Raw genomic sequence first — 19410 nt, 5'->3', positions numbered from 1 at the left:
GCAAGTCATCCCCAGCCACAGAGATCTCCAGTCCAAGGAAAACTACCAAAAGTCAGCATTCAATTCTTGTCCTCCAGACACATCTGAGGCCTGGAAACGTGGCTCAGGGGCAGACAATCACTCGCCTGGAATGTGCAGGTCCTGCGTTTGATCCCCAACACCGCCAAAACAAAAAATAAATTCTTCCCTCCACCTCACTGAATTCTTTCCTTTCTGTCCAATCTTAATGGAGACAATGAAGTGTATGGTTCCTGAACTCTTTCCGACAGCCACTAAGCAGCCTTAGACATCTAGATCTTTTGCGTCTGAAGTCATTAGATATTCACCCATCATTTTCCTCTACCGAAGGAAAGCATCAGGTTAAAACACAAGTAATGATGTATGCCATGCCAGTTTGTTTCAAAGAAAAATGCTTAGAGATTTCACAAGTATCTCATTTGTGTTACAGCCATGGTAAAAGAAAAACACTGATTTTTTTTTTTTTAACCTACAAGGCTAACCTGAACCAGGACTCTTTACCACTGTTTTCTTCTTATTATGATACACTTTATAAATTGACATGCTTCAAAAGTACGTTTATATTCTAAGTAAACAGTATCAATTACCATTTCGAAGTATAAGAAAAGACTTTTAATCAGCTTGGGCAAGAAGTAGCTTTCCAGTATTACTCACTGTGATGTAAAGACCTCATGTCCCGCAGCTGGGGACTTTGCAGCTCTGGCTTATCATCATGACCGCAGTGGGCAGTGGGCAGTGAACACTGCCCATTCCCACCACACCTTAGTCCTTGTCAGCATGGGTCCCAACACACTCTCAAAACTGAGGCTTTTCTCTGCAACCATCCATTCTGGAAAATGACTATCACAGTTTCAACAACAGATTTCATAGAAAAATACCCAACACTAATTTGAAATCATCTACATTTTCTTCATTCTGGTGAAAAAGGGATTAAAATATCAGTCCTTAACACATTACCATCAACGTGTTAAAAACTTGAACTTAGCCCTTCGTGGGTACAAATGAGCAAGTACCTGATGATTTGGTTTGCGTTTTCCCCTAACATCTCTAGATTCAGTAAGTAAAGAGATTTTGGACATTCTTAGGAAGTATCCAGTGATTGATCATTGTTTCCATAGTTTACACTGTGCTCCATTCACACATATTATCTAAAAATATCATATTGTGAAAGTAATATGATCATGTATGAATGGTTAAATTCACAGAAATGGAGTAAATGTTGTAGCTACCATATCCTTATAATGACATCTATCACCCCACATCCTTAGATGCTGGTCATTTTAAATCACCCAAAGCTAGAAGCTTTATACTTAAACTAAGATAAGAAAAGAAAAATAGGGAGGCAGACCAAAACAGAGCCCATCCATTTAGTGTCTTTGTTGTCATGTCAATCTTCAAACACAAAGTCAGTTTGTCTAAAATAACAAGCAAAACAATTTTGTACATAAAATTAGAAACATACCTAAAATTCATTTTTATGAATTAACATTTAACTTAAAGGTACTAATACTACATAATAGTTTAAATGCACTAGTGTGTATTTACTTGTATTTATAATCATAACTTTCAAGATTTTATTTAAAACTTTTGAAAAATTTTTCAATGCAGTATAAACATAATTTGATAGGGCACTTCACCTAGCTGGTGCATTTCTTCCCTGTGCGGTTAGTTTTCTTTATTGAGTAAGCAAATCTGAATGAGGATGTAACTCATCGTGAGCACTCTCCTCCTCCCAGCTGCTCCCTGCAGGGATAAACAGGGAAAGAACAATCCCTGATTTGTGATATCACGGTCTGAGATTGGGGAAGCGGTTCTGATATCAAACAGATGATTGTATCCTTTCCAAGCAAGCTTGCTACAGAAGAGATGTGAGCACTGTCATTTCAATCATCTCGCTGAGCCACCAAACAGATACATGGCAGAGAACAGAAACAGGGAAGGAGCTCTTACTGCACTTGTCACTTCTCAGCATCAACTACTAAAGATAAAAGTGCTATTTCACAGTTCACTTCATTAATAATGTAAAAGAGGGAGAGACATGTTAGCTAAATCCAAGAATAAGGTAAAATGGGAGTAAGGAAAATAGCAGGAAGCAAGCAGACAAGACAAGAGTGGATCAGGAAACTAGGAAACCAAAAGAAACCCTAAAATTCCACCTTGGTTCAAACAAATACTGACCTACTGAGAAAAACTGTCAGCACACCCAAAATGGGGAACACCGTATCTCCAAGTGAGAGATTCCTAAGTATAGATTATGAAGTGATTCCGAAACACAGATTAATTAGTATCTGACATATAAACTATTATTAGTATGTAACATGACCATGAGAAGGGGGCTGGTTAACAGCCTTCTAAGAAAACAGGAATTCATTTAAGAGAGACAGAAAGAGAAGAATCTCTTTAATTAGCAAAACTGTGTTCTATGAAAGCCTCCAAGAAAAAATTGCAAAGAAATCAGTCAAGAATTAGGGCTCAACAGAAGAGACTAGAATAAGAGCTCCTCTTACAAACACAAACACATCTATAGACCATCCTTCCTCTTTTGATCATCTTTGTTTACAACTACAGCTAGCTGCCAAAGGACAAAACAGACCAACCCATACTTCCACACTGAACACAGACATACTTACTCTTAGAGGAGTGGCAATACCAGTCACCTGTCACAGACTCCTGGACTCAGAATGTATTGCAATATTATGTGTACAAAACAGTTAACAACTCCAAGCATAATTATAAGCCAAGCAAGAGTCTTACCTGTAGTTGCATAGTTTGCTTGAGACATTTAATTACATACAGGTAAATTACAACCACTCTTCTAGTCAACAGCTGCTAGAAGATCCTGGCATCCTCTTATTTTTCACAGTGTTGGAAATATTAGTGAAGTAACTTAAGAATCCAGATCAATCAAAAAACACTTTTATAGATCTATTATTTAATGTTATCATCAGAATATGTAGGCCTTCCTGTGTACCTACCACTAGAGAAATGTAGCATTAAATAAGGTATTCTTTGAGTAGCAAAAGTCAAAAACAATGTCCAGTACAATTCAAAAAATATCTTAAAGTTTCTTGGTACAAAAATCTAGATAGGATGTTGGTGCATAATTCTTATTTATCGAGCTTAGTATGTAACATGGTGCTACTCTGATATCTGATCTTTTATGGACTGCATGTCTTCCTTCCTATGTGTTGGAAGGACACAGTTCTCTGCATGTAGTAATTTCTGGACAACTTATGGTGATACCTACAAAGAAACCTTGCATGCATAGAAACCTCTTTAGCACTTTGATTATACCTCTCTTACATTTGGTTAGACTGCACTGAAAATCTACATACATACTCATCTTGCCTATAAAATTCTGCATTTTCCTTGAGTAAGGATTTCAAGATTAAAGACCATATCTATAGGTCTATTTTAAAGTATGCTAAGAACCAATTAATCAGTAGGTGTGTTGATGAATGTGAAAATGTACCCTAACACTTTCTAACATACAATCTCAAATGAGCAGAAAAACAGAGATCCAAAAATATGCCTCCATTTCTCCTCACTAGTAACAGGCAGTAGTTGAACCACAGATAAGTCCTGGTGCAGAGACCTTCCGAAGCCATCACACGTGAGTAACAGCTCTGCAGAGATCCTCTGCTAGGCACATTGGATGATAGCATGGGGTTGAATACAGGATAGCAAATTTTTTCCCTTTTGCCATTCTTGACATATGGAAATCACATTTACCATACATTTGTGATCAAGAATTTCATTACTAGTCCAAAAGGATCTAAATTGCTCTTGCTATCAAAAAGTGATTACAGGAAAATTTGGATGATGCACATTTCACAAAAGAAACTGAAGAGATCTGGCAATCAGCTTTCTGCTGAGAGACAAGAGAAGGGAAAGTAACACCCTGAAAACCTTACATGTTGTCTCCCGGTCTCCTTTCCCTTCCCCAAAGACAGCTCACGTGTCTAAGTCAAATCTTTCCAAGTTTGTCTCACAGCATCACCAGATCTTCAAGTTTTCTAGCAGTTAAATGGTGACATCATTACAAGCAGGACAGAGGCTGCACCTGCATGGGCCTCTCCCTCTGCCAGCAGCACTCTGGCTGAGGTAGGGTCAGCCGCAGCCTAGGGATGCTCAGGTGCAGGGTCAAACACACTCAAAAGTCTTCACGGTAGTCTGTTTCATGTTCATGTGCACAACTCCAGCTTTTGAGCTTTACATACTATCATACCTTAGCAGTGTTGCATTCTTTCTAGCAAAATCTTAGATAAAATGCCAAGGCATAAAGCATACACAAGCAGATCTGCCCTGGGTGGGTTGCAGTGGTCCCCTCTTACACCATCTCTCCTATGGTCTTCCTCCCCACACCTCCTGCATGCCTCCTGAGGCTTGTTTATTGTAATTGTTCTCCTACCTAGAAGATTCACAAAGATTCTTCTCTATTTTAACACATAGTTTTGATTACAAACAAACACAACCAGCACTAATCTAAAATTCCTGGTATGAGTCAAACAACAGCATTTCCTAGCCCAAGAGGGCACAAGTTGCAAAATAGCACTGCCTAGACCTGGGGAATGCTAATGATTACTCTGTTGTCTCAACAATGATCAAGCAACCAAGACCTGGAAGCAAATAGATTACAGGTTGATTTTTAAAAGGATTTTTTTTAACATCTATAATTGAGTTAGAATATACCAGAAATATTTTAAATTAACAGACTCATAATTATATGATTTATAATCAAGAGGTAACACACAAAAACGACAGTGAGAATTTGTCATAATAGAACTCAGAATTCAGATTGAGAAATCAAGAGAACTGCTGGAAATGCCAATGGGTAGGATCCCTTTATAATATTTTTTCACCTAATAGCATTACCAAACAGCCTGCATCCTTTGCTGACTCCCAGCCTGTGTACTCTGCAGTCTACTTGGCTGTGAAAGAGAGAAGAGTTCATGTGTCTGAAGTTGAGCTTCCCTATATAACTGAATATTACAGCAGGGTATAGTGTGTAAAACCAACTTTAAAAAGAAGAAATATGGCTGGGTGCTGATGGTTCATACCTGTAATTCTAGGTACTGGGGAGTCAGAGACTGCAGTTTAATGCCAGCCCGGACAAATAGTTCATGAGACCCTATTTCAAAAATAAAAAAATAAAAAAGGCCTGGTGGAGTGGCTCAAATGTTAGAGTGCCTGCCTAGCAAGTGTGAGGCCCTCAGTTCAAACTCCAGCAAAACCAATAAATAAATAAACGGACTGTCAACTTTGGAAAAAAGTATCCCAGTTTACTGTGTTGAGTTGGCATTGTACAGAAATTAATAGCCATATTGGTCTAGGAACGTTAAACTTAAATTTTTTTCCATTTGTACTGGGTTAACACACTGTATTAAATATGTAAGGTCTTATCTACGTGGGTTTGATTACAGAAACTAATAAAGTATTCTCTAAATAATGAAAAATAAATAAATAAATAAATAGAGGACATATGGCCACCCACCCAAGAAAGTCATGCTTTAATTACTACATGGTGACACAGTGTTTTATGAGCACTGCCCCGATCATGAGGAAACTCTCCTAACTAGTGTGCAAATGGTTCCTATTTTAAAGACAATCTCCCAGAGAAACTATGTCTCCTTTTTTCCTAAAAAGTTTTTTTAAAGTATTTTAAAACATGTTTTTGAGATCCTATTAGTTTTAAGCATTTTAGTATGAGTTACTTCATACAGACAACTGATACCACATCATTACTGCTATCCTTTAACAGATATCAGTTGTTTGTGTGTGGACTACCCGTAAGTAGATCTGAGACGAAAGCCTCAGTATTATTCCATGAGAGGAGCACGTTAGGAGCTGTTCATAATTTCAGTTTTGTTTATTAAGACAGGGTCTCACTGTACAGTTCAGGTTGACCTCAAACTTGTAATCCTCCTACCTATGCTTCTTGAGGGCTGGGATTTCAGGTATGTGCCACCACAACTAGCTTCAATTTTATACTCTTTATAGAGGTTTTAGAGAATCAAAGGACTTTTTGTAGCCATAATTACACAACTATTTTCATTACAAATAGCTTAAATAAATGTAAATACCAAGATGAAGAAGGAAATAGAGAGAGAGAGAGAGAGAGAGAGACACAGACGGAGGGAGGGAGAGAGGGAGAGAGGAGCAGGGGCTTAAATACCCCTCAGTGGGACTCAGCATGATCTGATTGGTTAGGATCTTATGGTTCATGCTGATTGGAGGTTGGGGCAGAAGGAGGGTTCAAGCTAGACTTGAGGCAGGACTGTGACCCTGGGAGGCAGGACCATGACCCAGGAAAACAGAAGCTTAAGGGTGCAGTAAGAACTGAAACCTATGGGCGCCATTATTGCCAACAAAATACACTTTTGAAACAAATGTTCTAGACAACAACATTATAGGCCACTCTGTGCTCTGTACTCTCTCCTCCTGCCTCTTAGCCAGGCTCTTGTGGTGCAGTGTACCACAGACAGCAGTAAAGTAATCAACATTACAAAGTTCCTTGGAAAAGAAACTCCCATCAGTGATTTCTTATACAAAAATATAACCTAAACATGCAGTCACAACATCAACTCATTATGGCAAGACAATTCCTTAGGCTAAAAAAGTAAGTTTTGACTCCAGTGGGTACCAAGGAGCTAGGAAAGTTAAAAGAATCCATCTCCTCACTCTAATGACTGTCAGAAAACCACCCGCTCCCCTTGTAGAAAGAACATAGGAACACAAAGGCTGGGCTTCCTCCAGGAGCCCAGCCGAGAAGCTGCCTTAGGATGGCCTCCCGCAAGCAGGCACTGCACTCCTCCCACCTGAGGCGCTTTTTCTCATCCACAGCCACAGAAAGGCCATCTGATACACATTCAAAATGTGGGAGATGACAAGGACTCATACAAATCCTCCTCTTCGGCTCACTTTACCCTCTTCTCCCTTGCCTCTATCACAAGCACACGAAACACTGCATACCACTCTAAATTCCAATTCTGTGCATGCTGCTCTCTCGTTAGGAGGCCACTTCAGCAAACTCACATTCAAGCTATAGCATCCCAGTCTGGTGACCATGCTGAGCACAACTCTCCTTCAAGGACACTTTGAAAGAAAGGAAGGTCAATGCATATTCGTTAAAGCCCTCTACGTCTGTGCAATTTTGAGCCTTGAAATCCTTTGACTATTTCTGCAAATGGAGGATCAGATAGTCCTTCATTTTATTTTTGATAGTTCTTAATTCTCTATTCTCTGGATTTCATGAACAAAAGTCAGCTTGCATTTTCACTGTTTCACTAAATTTCAAAAGAAAATAATCGTAAAGGTAACAAGGGAGAAGATGTAAGGCCCTGGTTGAATCAAAATGATCCCATAGTAAACTCATGGCTCCATGGCAACCAGGTCAGCAGAGATGATTTTTGAGGAAGGCAAACAGGAACAACTGAAGACCCTTTCTTTTTAAATTACATCAGGAACAACAAATTCTATTTAGATTTATACTGTATAGCTGACAGACATGCACACTCCCACACACCAGATTTAATATCTTTTTGTTAGCAGCGTAGCTTTCAACATCATTGCAGCAGGAATGTCTTCACTTGACAAGACCTCACTGGTACAGCTTGCTCTCAATGCTCGATTTCATTGTGCCTGCTGCCTTACTTACATAAGATGTTTTGTAGTCCCACATAGGAACACTTCAAATCTGTTGCCTCTCAAGCAACACTTAATCTGATTTCTCCAGTTGTATGCGGGCTGACTGCCACATACCACATGGACACACTTCATGAATATTAAACATACATGTATGGGCTTCCTAGGAGCGGTGTCCTGAGAGCAGGCAAAGCATAAATGAGTACAAAGACCCTTGGACCTTATAACAGGTAGTCAAGTACCTAAACAGAAAGGAAAACAGAATAAAAGGAAAAAGAGAGGCACGAGCTAAAGATAAACAAGGCCTATTTATCATTAACCGTATAGAGAAAGCAGAAAATTACTCTGCTCTAAGTAGAGATTCAAGCAAGTACCTTAGCCGATTCCCAAATCCCATTTACACCATATGCAAACACATCATCAAGACTATAAAATTACTAACATGCAATACCATTCTGCCTTTGACATGTAAGGGGGAAAACAGTACTCTCATATAGCTAAATCTAGCCTACTCTAAAAAATGGTGTCATTATAGTGTCCAATAAAAAGATTCCAACCTAGAATTCAGAATACCATCTCATTTTAAGATAGGGACCATTGAGCTGGGGTATAGCTCAGTGATAGAGCACTTGCCTAGCATGCACAGGGCCTAGCTTTGATTCCCACACTGCAAAACTAAAGAATTACACGCACACACACACACACATGCACAGATCATCAAGCTGAAAAACTGCTGTGGTCTATTAAAGTGGTACTGAGTTTACACGATTAGACAATTACAACTTTTTCCAAGACTCCTCCATAACTTGGCAGTAACTCTTCTTGATTTTCTCTCAGAATTCTGGAGGGAAGATAGTTAAGTAAGAAAGCCCAGAGGCTATATTAAAAATATTAAGATAGTAGTGTCTTATCACTTATCTTAAAAAACAATGAAGCAGATGGGCTTTATTGAACTTTCAGCCTGCATAGCTCTTAATACTTAATTATTTTTTGCTTGAGGTAACAATTATCAGCCATCAAGGAAAACTCGTTTTCATGTTAGAACTCCTGAGTACCTGTCGTCATAATCCAGGTCAGACAGGCGAAATAAATCCATACTTTGTTTCACAGATTTCTCAGTTTAATAAGGAACAGGGAGCAAGTAATAAAAATAACGTTTTCATGACCAAATCAAAGGGCACAAAACTAAATAACATAATTTTTTAAAGTAGCCAAAAGAGTTTTTTAGAGATTTTTTTTATCATCTTATTATTGTTGTACTGGGGTACATTGTGACATTTACAAAAGTTCTTACAATTTATCATAGTTGAATTCACCCCTCCATCATTCAAATTTAGACATTATTACATAGCAAAAAAATGAAAAGAGACAGAACAGAGCTGTAAATATAATTAACATCTTCCAAATGAAGCTCAGGAATGTTGCAAACTTTATTTCCAAATAGGGGATTATTTCTTAAAAACTGCTATCTGGTAGCAGAAATAAAATTTTTTTTTAATATACTGCTCTGATGTAAAGAATTTTAAAGAAAAATGTTAAATAGTTATTATAGTAATTACAATATAGTACATATACTAAATTATGTAATTATTTGTATTTACTACCTCATTTTCTAATGATCTATTATAATTTTGGAAGGGGCAGTCCTGGGGGTTTGAACTCAGGGCCTCGTGTTTGCTAGGCAGGCACTCACACTTGAGCCACAGTCCTAGACCTTTGTGCTTTAGTTATTTTTGCAATAGGGTCTCACATTTATACCCAGCCAGCCTGGACCTCAATTTTCCTATTTACACTTTTCACTATAGTTGGGTAGACAGGCATGTGCCTCTATGCCCAGCTTCTATCGGTTGAGATAGAGTCTCCCTGACTCTTTAACTGGGCTAGCCTCGAACTTCAGTCCTTGGTCTCCACCTCTGGCATAGCTAGGATTATAGGTGTGAGCCACTGCACTTGGCTTTAATGATCTTTTAAACCAAAGGATAGCTGATTGCCATTTGTACCTTTGGTCCGTAAGTTATTAGAAAAGGTAAACATAATAATATTTAAAATGTCTGAAGTCCCTTACAATAAAATCTATGTAAATACAAAATGTTTACATTAGTCTTTCAGAACAAAATTGTGAATATTATACGGTTAAAAAGCAGTATTTCTGTAAGTCTTAAATGAGGGCAAAATTACCCATAAGAAGTTATGACAGAAGATTATCAAGATATATTTTTCAGTATTATCTCCATCTGCAAGATATTTTTTGGTCAAACATTCTTATCGTTTTAGACTCTACCCACTTCTGTACGTCCACCTGGTCAACTGGACGTGGTCATGTGTAGTGTGGTCCACTGTCCTCTCATAGGAGAGCAGCAGGAAAGGCTCCTGCAGTGTGGGCCACCAGCCGACATGTGCTGACAGCCTACTCCGTGCTGGTGCTCCCTTAGCAGATAGGAGTCTGCACAGGCAGGGCCCTGGCCTGCAGTTCAATGAGGACATCTGCATTTGCTGATCACCAAGCCGATCTCCCTGCTCAAATGTGCTGAGTACACTGAATATGAATTACATGACTCATTAATTATATCATATTTTATATCATAAGTACTTTGGTATCCATAATACTTCACTTTACATCTTGGGTTTAAATTGAGTATTATGTTAAAAAAACAAAAAAAACTGGTTTCAAGATATGAAGCCACACAATTATAACCAACTTGTCTTTGACAAAGGAGCTAAAAATATATGATGGAGAAATAGCAGCCTCTTCAACAAAAACTGCTGGGAAAACTGGTAAGCAGTCTGCAAAAAACTGAAACTAGATCCATGTATATCACCCTATACCAAGATTAACTCAAAATGGATCAAGGATCTTAATATCAGACCACAAACTCTAAAGTTGATACAGGAAAGAGTAGGAAATACTCTGGAGTTAGTAGGTATAGGTAAGAACTTTCTCAACGAAACCCCAGCAGCACAGCAACTAAGAGATAGCATAAATAAATGGGACCTCATAAAACTAAAAAGCTTCTGCTCATCAAAAGAAATGGTCTCTAAACTGAAGAGAACACCCACAGAGTGGGAGAAAATATTTGCCAGCTATACATCAAAGGACTGATAACCAGAATATATAGGGAACTTAAAAACTAAATTCTCCCAAAACTAATGAACCAATAAAGAAATGGGCAAGTGAACTAAATAGAACTTTCTCAAAAGAAGAAATTCAAATGGCTAAAAAACACATGAAAAATGCTCACCATCTCTAGCAATAAAGGAAATGCAAATTAAAACCACACTAAGATTCCACCTCACCCCTGTTAGAATAGCCATCATCAGCAACACCACCAACAACAGGTGTTGGTGAGGATGCGGGGAAAAAGGAACCCTCTTACACTGTTGGTGGGAATGTAAACTAGTACAACCACTCTGGAAAAAAATTTGGAAGCTACTTAAAAAGCTAGACATTGATCTACCATTTGATCCAGCAATACCACTCTTGGGGATATACCCAAAAGACTGTGACACAGGTTACTCCAGAGGCACCTGCACACCCATGTTTATTGCGGCACTATTCACAATAGCCAAGTTATGGAAACAGCCAAGATGCCCCACCACCAACGAATGGATTAAGAAAATGTGGTAACTATACACAATGGAATTTTATGCAGCCATGAAGAAGAACGAAATGTTATCATTCGCTGGTAAATGGATGGAATTGGAGAACATCATTCTGAGTGAGGTTAGCCTGGCCCAAAAGACCAAAAATCGTATGTTCTCCCTCATATGTGGACATTAGATCAAGGGCAAACACAACATTGGGATTGGACTTTGAGCACATGATAAAAGCGAGAGCACACAAGGGAGGGGTGCTAAAACTAAAAAATTAGTTAGCATTTGTTGCCCTTAATGCAGAGAAACTAAAGCAGATACTTTAAAAGCAACTGAGGCCAATAGGAAAAGGGGACCAGGAACTAGAGAAAAGGTGAGATCAAAAAGAATTAACCTAGAAGGTAACACACATGCACAGGAAATTAATGTGAGTCAACTCCGTGTATAGCTATCCTTATCTCAACCAGCAAAAACCCTTGTTCCTTCCTATTACTGCTTATATTCTCTCTACAACAAAATTAGAAATAAGGGCAAAATAGTTTCTGCTGGGTATTGAGGGGGTAGAGGGGAGAGGGAGGGGGCGGAGTGGGTGGTAAGGGAAGGGGTGGGGACAGGGGGGGAGAAATGACCCAAGCCTTGTATGCACATATGAATAAAAAAAAAAAAAAAAACTGGTTTCAGCTTTTGGCTACAAGGATAATTAGTTTAAAAAAAAAACTTAGTAAGTCAGATTTAGTAGTCAGTTGAAGTAAGTGACTTATGACTTACTTGTCTAAAATAACTAATGTAGAGGTGTATACATGCCTGACCAGAGCAGCAGTACATATTAGTCAGTTTGCTTTTTTTTAAGGCAGTCATACCATATAGTGAACTGACCATCATATCTGTGACCAGCTGTGGTACTAACATAGACATATATAGTTGTTGCCATCAGAAAACTTGCAATATGAAAGAAAAAGATTTTTTTCTATTCCAGTTTCATCTACTCTGGTTACCAATTCACAGTTAGAGAACCAGACTACATGTGGGTTCTTTTTTTTTAATTATAAAAATTTTAATTAGGATATATTCATTATACGGGGGCGGGGGGGAATTAATAGTGACAATTCCAATTACGCTATGTTATACATTGGTTAGATCACTCCCGCCGTCTCTCCCCCGCACCCCGCTCCACTTAAAGCAATTGCAAGAGGTTTCTTTGTTCTATTTCATAAGTATATGAAGTCCATCAACCATATACTCTCACCTTAATCTCCTTCATTCGCCCTCCTCCTTCCACTATAACCTCACACACACACTGTACCTATTTTACAGTCCTTTCATTACCAATATTTAAGTTGATGTTCAAAGGATTTTCTCAATGTATCCCCACTATGGGTATACTTTACTTTGCTCCATTCAACCCCTTCCAAGCAAAATGTTTTTTAAAAAACAGAGACTACAAAGTGGGGTCAGGTGTAGGGAGAGCATTCCCAAATAATGAAATGACTCATTTTCTATAGCAGATTCCAAGAGGGCCTACTGCACAGCCAGCTCTACGCACACTGCGACAGGCAACAGTACAATAAAAAGAGCAGTAGTTAGTCAGTTTTGGAATCAAACTGAAAGGACTTCCTATTGCACTTCTAACACATCTTCATTATGTGGCCTTAGGCAAGCCACCTAACTCCACTGGGTTTAATTGACCTCATTTGTAAAATGATCTGATACTAACCTCGCAAGGTTATTTTGAATTTAAATAAAATGTATATAAAGTAATAAAACCCCAGCCAGGTACTCTATAAACAGACCTATGTTAATACATGTGTTTATTCCTACACCTCCAGCCTAAATGAAGGTCGTGGTTGGCCCCAATAATTTTTATGCAAGGTTGTCTTCTCCATGTGACATTCCTGCAAGATCATCCCCTCGCCACCCAAAGCCCACTATAATGGCCCGTGAACACTGGAAATGCTATGCTCTGCAAAAAAGGAGGAGACAAGTTGGAGCATTTCTAACAGTAACAACATCACTAAGAACAGTCTTGGAGGGGCAACAACACAGAGAAGAGGCCAAATCTCAGTGCCAATGGTCAAATTCGTTTTGATTGACTGCTGTTAGCCCACCACTGCCAAATCTTGTTTTAAAAAAGATTTGTAAACAATTGTTTTACAAATTTTAGAAACTACTACAAATCTTTACTCACACCTAGCACTGCATCAGATATTACTACTCCTAACTTCCTATGCCTAAACCCAAAACTCTAAAGAAAAATCCATTTAGGTTATGGAATTACTGAAATTGGTGTAAGGAATAAATGATTGTATTGTACATCAAAATGTCATGATGCTCTTACCCTTACTGTGTTTAGAAACACAGAAACCACACTATCTTTCTGGATCAGCACAATTGGACACCACCTCTGAAGCAACACGGGCTTCCCTAGAGTTATCCCAACATACAAGGGAGATCAGCCAAATGGCTGGCATTTGCCAGGATGGTTTCGGGGTGACTGAAACATATCTATTTCTCACCCTTGATCTCCAAGTGGGGAACTTTTGCAAAAGTGCACCTGCTAAGTGTGTGAATACCATGATGATCTCTTGCATAGAAAGCACAACATTACAGCAGGTTTTCTGAGCATTGGGTTCTAGGCATGTCTATATAAATCACGTTGAATATAGCTAATTGTACACACACACACTTACTTGGCAGCCAAAAATGTAAAAAGAGAAAATAAGATTCTTGGAACTGACAAAGAAGTTAAAATCAATTATTGCTGTTTTATCTTGACTCAAAAATATATTCTCATTAATCCCATTCAGTAATATAAATGGTTCAACTCCCCCAAAAGGGAGCCAATGACATAACAATAGCACCACTTATAACATAGACAGCTCTGCAATAAATCATAAGCAAAAAGGTCAGTATTCATCCATTACAGCTTGATCTATTGACAGAGACAATTCTTGGCCTCATTCCAAGAGAACAGAATATTTGCATAGCCTCAAAATAATTTTTCTTTTTTGTGGTACTGGGGTTTGAACTCAGGGCCTTACACTTGCTAAGCAAGCACTCTACCAGTTGAGCCACTACACCAGCCCAATATAGTCTCAAAATATATCACCCCAAAATACTTATTATTTACTGGCATTACTTTAACATAGCCCTGCAAAACTCCTTCAAACGCCTTTAGTAAGTGAATCTTAATTCCCACTCCCTTGAGTCAAGTGGTACAGCACCTGTTCTGCAAGCATAAAGCCCTGAGTTCAAACCCCGGTCCAACATCCCACCCCCCAAAAAAAAAGATAACCAAGCAGAAGAAACAACAGCAATCAAGGAGTGTGCTAGATGGTACGGCATTCGACTGATGATGCGCTCAATTAGACTCTTTTCAACCCAAAGAGTGTCTGGAATACAAATCAAACCCAAAAAGATTAGCTAGTATTCTCTTATTAGAAGAACCATCAAAGTTACCTGATAATGTAAATAAACAACATTCAGTCCCTGAGAAGTTACGAAAGTATGGTCACTGCCAGTGATTCTGTGGGGCTAGGATAAGAACCACAGAAGCGAAAAATATGTTAAGAGAAAATAATGGCTGCTCTGGAGACCAAAACCTATCATGAAATCAGGTATTATTTAATGACTTCAGTTTGCCAGGGCATAAATGCTTTAAAGAAACAGATTAAGCTGGGTGAAAGCTGGGTACCTCTGAAGATAATGGCAAAATGCACAGATTAAACTGCACAAGAGAGTGACAAAGGGGTGATTGTGATCAAAGCACAACACAGGCATGGATGGAAGTGTCATGATGAAACCCATTATTATGTACAATTTAATATGCAATAAAAACAATCTACACAAAGACTTGAAAGTAACAGTAGCAACACCGAGCAAATCAAAGGCAGACTTCTTGGAAATAAAGGAAGATAAAACTAAAAAGAAAATCTACAGACAGACCTCTCTGATGAGTGTAAGTGTCTATCTGACAACCAGGGGGTATTTTAAGTGACACAAACAGACATTATATGAGAGGCTTCCCAATTGCTGCAGCCCTTGGTGACACAAGAAGTATTAGGAGGTAAAGGCCAGCACAAGACATTCCAGTGAGAAGGGCATTATGAAGCATTTAAGGGATTAATATCCACAGTGTCTGATAATACTGAATCTGCTAAAAAGGCTAATAGGGACCCCAGCCTTACCCCGGCCCTGACCCCGGCCCTGACCCCTGGTAATCAAGTAATCAAGGATGATTACTTTGAAAAGAATGAAGAAAGCAAGAAGAAAAACAGAAGGGAGAAAGCAAGAAGAAAAACAGAAGGGCTGGTGAACTGAAATGAAACCTCTAGACTGATGTTTCTTGAGACTGTCAGGTGACTTAGGTGACCAGACTAGACCACATGTTTTGTCAAATCATGGGGGAAATAAAGGACAGGCTTCATCAGAGGGGCGGGATAATTCCATTGAAGGACAAGCTCAAGTACTAAATGAAGATGAAAAGGTCAATAAGTGATACTTACAAGTAAAAGCAAAGAAGAGATGTGGGAACTACCCGGCACGCACGGGAAGAATGAAACACCTCACGGAGAGTCGAGAAGCATCCCTACACAAATAGGAACCCGAAGGTCATAGATTTAAAAGACAACGAAAGGGAGCTAAAGCTGTGCAAGCTGAATGTGCCAGGTACAGTTTCGAGGTAAGAAAATGAAAAGTCAGAGTGACGACGAAGGGGTGAAAACAGAGATGCAGAAGACTCGCAGTTTTGCTGGCCCAAACATATGGGGCCATTACAATTAAAATGTCCCCCAAATCATCTTTTCATAAAGTTATTTTGAAGACATATAATAGCTTTAAATGAGAATATGCACAGACATCTCTCTTGACCAAACTCTAACCACGCCATTTTTATTTGTGCCACTGAACATAAGCAGAGTTCAAACATGCACAGGTTTCTCCCATGTTTATCCTCAGTGTTTTCCCAGTGCATTCTCCTCACACTGTACCATTCTTGTAACTCTGGCGCTTTGTGAGAGCTTGAAAGGAACAGACAACGCACACGGTGAGAATTCAGTGATATGCTATTTAGGTGGAGAAATCCTGGGCAGAAGGGACTGCGCACAGACCTATTGTATGTGACTGAAGGAAGTGACAGTAGGATGAATTTCCAAACTCTAGAAACACCTTGGAATTGCCAAGAGTGCTGCTCAGAAATGAGAGCTGAGTCTTAGAGAGAGCGAAATACTCCCAATCCTATCAGAAAGCATGTGTCTTTGAACAGACCAATTTCCATAAATAAATATGAAGATGCCACTGCCTGCATCTAGAAACTCAAAGCAGGCAGCAACCAAAGAGTGCAAGAAAGGAATGAAAAAGGTCTGTAAAATTACACAATGGATAATACACATGAACGAGCTAAAAAGTCACTGAACAAGCATGGGTAACCATCACCCAGGCCAAGAAACAGAGTACTGTCAACAGCACAGCAGCACCCACCCCACAACCGGCTGGATGTCCTCCTGTTACCTCTTTCCTCCTACAGCTTGCTGCTGTAAGGCATTTTAGTCACCCCCCACCCCCAGGGCAGACCAGGTGGAAAAGGGTGGAGGGCGAATCTGAGCAGCAAAAGGAAGAGACCCAGCATGACATCCAACACAGAGATGTAGGGCAGGCTGCCGGGTAAAGGCAGCCGGGTTTCAGAAGAGGGGTCTGGGCTGGAGAAACACATTGGAGGACACCAGCCTGCATGGAAGCCATGAAATATGAGCTGACTGAGGTAATTACTACAGGTGGAGTATGCCTTACCTAACACTACAAGTGTTTCAGATTGTGCATACTGCTCGTAAGATGTCCTGGAGAGACCCAGCTCTAAGTGAAAAATTCATTTGCTTCATATATGTCTTATACATGGCCTGAAGGTAATTTTATGCTGTGTTTCTAGCACACCTGAATTGATTGTGACCCTTCACATGAGGTCAGGTGTAGACTTTTCCACCTGTGGCATCGAGTCTGTGCTCAGAAAGTTTTAGATTTTGAATTTGCAGACTGGGGATGTCCAACCTAAAACTAGAAAAGTTCTGAGCCATGGGGTCCACTATGTGTCACACAAGGTTAGGGAAATGAGAAGAAGCCAGCAAAGGAGACTGAGCCTGAGTGATAGAAGGAGAGACAGAAACAGAGTGGCGTCCTCAAGTGTTCTGGGGAAGAGGGATGTGTATCAAATGCAGCTGGTAACAACCAGGGATTGCTCAATTTAATCTGAGGTTGCTGCTGATCTTCACAGTGGAGTGGTAGAATAAATTTTTTCTTGAATTTGAAAAGTATGGAGTGAAAGACATTTGAGGCAAAGTAAAAAGCTCTTTAAGTTTTAAGGGTTTTTGTTGTAAAGGGAGACTGATGGGCTGGTAGGGCTCATTAGTGTGGGCCAACACCTTTTTCTAAGTTAGGAGAAATAACTACATGTTTATTTACTGACAGATCCAAATACAAGGGCGAAATAATGGGGTGAAGGATGAGGGTTACTGGATCTGTTTTCTTTGGTAGACAGTACTCGTGGCTAAGGCAGTGGAACAGCAGAGTGGTGGACACAGATGGACACAGTGGTGGGTGGGTGGATGTGACGGGCACCTGAAGGAGTTTTCTTCTAAATGCTTGTTTTCTTAGTGAAATAGAAAGTTGTGAGAGAGGGTTGGGAGGAAAGTGTAGAAGGTAGGAAGTAGTTGTCCAGTGAGAAGGAAATGGAAGGAAGTAGGAATCCATGTATGGTACTGGATGGAAATGGGGCCCACCTGAGGTTTGTACTGATGAATTTAATTAAGGTGAGAACAGACACATTTCCCCCATTCATACTCTGTATGGTGAGAGCACAGACAGATGGGAGAAGGATTTGATCATGATTGTCGTCTAGATCAATGCAGTGACATGACAGAGGGAAAAGATGGCTAGGTAAGTATGAACAGCAGCAGGGTGAGGAGGGAAGAGAAGCAGAACAGCAGACAGGGCAGAAAGAAGGCCAGAAATGGATGGATGATGACTCTTCTGGGTGGAGGACTGTTGGTCTCCTTGAATTGGAAGGTAGGAAGTGCCTTGTAGACCAAAATACTTGGTCTTGATTTTGGGGGAGGGTTAGAGATGACCTTGGTGATGCAGGTCAGCATAAAGATTTGGGAGTGCCAGGCTCTGAGGTAGCATGGGGACTCGGCCATCATGGACTTTGATCTGCATCTCCTTAGGTGCTTCTCAGGTTGAATGTCTGACCTGCCATTTTTGCTTTTCTCCGTAAACTGCCTGTTCATTTGATCATTTATTTTGTTTCTCACTGATTTGTACAATTAAGAGAGTGCTAATGTTACTTATCTTGATGACGGTGACTACAAATATCTTCTTCCAAAATGATATTTACTTCTATCGCTATAGTATATTTTTTATTACATAGTTTTTATTTTAATGTAATTGAATTTATGTATTTTCTATCTAATGGTCTGTTGTTGTGTACCTTGAGAAATACATCTTTCTCCCAAGATTACAAGGGTATTCTCAAATATTTTCTCTTGAAGTTCAAACAGTGCTTTGTTTTTTGTTGTTGTTTTGGTTTGGTTTGTGTGTGTGTGTGTGTGTGGGGTACTGGGGCTTTAACTCAGGGCTTTCACATTGAGCCACTCCACCAGCCCTAATTTTTTTGAAGGGATTTTTTTGAGATAGGGTCTCACAAACTATTCACCTGGGCTGGCTTTGAACCTCAATCCTCCTTATCTCTGCCTCCTGAGTAGCTGGGATTACAGGTGTGAGCCACCAGCACCCAGCCTTTATGATTTGTTTTCTGAAGTGTTAAATTTTATTGGTTACATTCTTTTACAACCATTTTCAATTGGTGGAGCACAGTAGCATAACTTACTTACCTCATATTTTAGGCTTCTGAAGAGGAGTAACCTTTTACATCCCACTTCCTGTTTCTCTTTATTAGTGTAACTGCTCTACTGAGTACCAAAGTATCTGAAAGCAGAAACAGCTTGTCAACCTTGAAAACTATGATTTTCAATACTGGACATTTAAGCTTGGTCTGGGGTGTAGTGTCTTTGTTTTGGCAATGTGGTTTAGTAGAAAAAGCACAGGCCTCCAGGATGTACACTTCTGGAGTGGAACTCTGATCTGCCATTTTTGCTCTTAGGAGCAGCAAGA

At 39.5% G+C, this 19410-nt stretch overlaps 1 protein-coding gene across 1 annotated transcript in view; it reads left to right on the top strand.

Annotated features, from left to right (window-relative positions):
* Positions 1-19410, top strand: part of Chrm5 (cholinergic receptor muscarinic 5) — a 64094-nt gene that overhangs the window by 1755 nt on the left and 42929 nt on the right. The window lies entirely within an intron of this gene.

The sequence above is a fragment of the Castor canadensis genome, chromosome 2 (assembly GCF_047511655.1).
Source record: "Castor canadensis chromosome 2, mCasCan1.hap1v2, whole genome shotgun sequence".
Taxonomy (NCBI): Eukaryota; Metazoa; Chordata; class Mammalia; order Rodentia; family Castoridae; genus Castor; species Castor canadensis.
This window is presented reverse-complemented; position numbering and strand designations above follow the sequence as displayed.